Source organism: Austrofundulus limnaeus, unplaced genomic scaffold (genome assembly GCF_001266775.1).
Source record: "Austrofundulus limnaeus strain Quisiro unplaced genomic scaffold, Austrofundulus_limnaeus-1.0 Scaffold16, whole genome shotgun sequence".
Lineage (NCBI taxonomy): Eukaryota > Metazoa > Chordata > Actinopteri > Cyprinodontiformes > Rivulidae > Austrofundulus > Austrofundulus limnaeus.
Genome location: NW_013952418.1, coordinates 1,165,220 through 1,166,700, shown reverse-complemented (window position 1 = coordinate 1,166,700; position 1,481 = coordinate 1,165,220). Strand labels below are relative to the sequence as shown.

The following is a 1,481-nucleotide window of genomic DNA, read 5'->3' as shown; positions in this document are numbered from 1 at the left end:
TATCTCGCTCACTTCCCCGCTGTCCTCCCTTTGCCTTCATGTTCCTGACGCCCACCCAATATTTCCTGGGGGGGCTCAGCCCCCACTCCAACCCTTTCCTCCCCATCCAAACTTCAACGTTGTAAAATCTGCCGGCCAGCCTGAGTGAGAACAGCGACGAGGCTGCAGCTCTGTGCAGCTGCCACACRGCATTAGCTCCGAAGTTAACCACCACTGACTCACTCTTCAGTTCCACCCTCCGCCGACATCCACAACCATAAAACGAGAGACGCAGCAATTCTTCTCCGCGCGCGTCTCCTGAATCAGGATGAAGGATTTGACACTGGGAGACAGTTAACTACAGAGCGGAGCCGGGCCGGGCCCTGAGCACCGAACRGGGGAACTTGATGTGTTTATGAGTTACAGCCCGTGTGATCCAGGTGCTGCTCTCACTGACGGCCATTCTGGGAGCCCGCTTTTTTTTTTTTTTGGTCCAGAAACGACGTGCAGCTAACGAGACGAAGCGCAAACATTCACGTTAATGTAAATAAAAAGACGCTAACGTGGCGTTACAAAGCGAGGCGCTGTCAAAGATTCCTAATAACCTACAACCTTATTAGCTGTCATGAAATCCTATTTGCGATTCCATTACATCAAATAGGTACAGAAGCTTACATTTGTTTAGTTGGATCTGTGTTTATCCTGTGGAAATAATGGTTATTTACACAGCTATGATTATCCAGCTTTGAGAGATCAAGAGTGAATCGATGCTGCAGGCAGGTCTGTTTGACTTTGGCAGCTGCTGATTTCTCCATTCTTCCTTACATATTCACAAGAAAAYAAAAGGATTTTTAAAAGCTAGAATAAACTAACACGGATAATAGATAATAACTTGACTTATTTGTTTGTTTGTGGTGATCAGAGGGTCTGTAAAGATAAGGAGGTTAATCTAGATAAACGTCATTCATTCTGCCTGAAAATACTTCTCGCTTCGTAAAATTCATTACCTTTTTTATTGTAAAACTGTGTCATTTAAAGGTGAATTCCACGGACTGGAAAATAATTTAAGTGCAGTTCAGATAAAACCTAACGACATGTAGAAAAATTGATTACTTGGATATTATCATTTTTAAAAAATCTGAATTTAAACTGTTTTTATTGAAGGGAATTAAACTGAAAAGCTTTAAAGATTGAAAAACAAAAGTAATTATATAAGTAATGTTAGGCTTGTTTCTCTGTACATTTGTTTGAAAGTACAGACAGTTACAGGCACTATCACAGAATTATTAACTGTTAATATTAAGGTTCATACAGTTTTTGCTGTAAATTTTAGTAGTACTTACATGGCCTGCACAGAAACACACTGTAGCTTTTTTTCGTATAAAAAAATCCACAAAAAATAATGCAAAGTTTAGCAGATTATTAATTTTTTGTATTYCACAAATTAACCATTCCTCATCTGCATTTGTTTCATTGTGTTTAGTGACAGGCCAGGGTCAAGC

The 1,481-nt window shown here is 40.1% G+C and overlaps 1 protein-coding gene across 1 annotated transcript in view; it reads right to left on the bottom strand.

Moving 5' to 3' along the window:
• pcdh9 (protocadherin 9) overlaps positions 1–1,481 on the bottom strand; it is a gene marked incomplete at its 5' end in the record, with an annotated part of 322,338 nt that overhangs the window by 95,352 nt on the left and 225,505 nt on the right.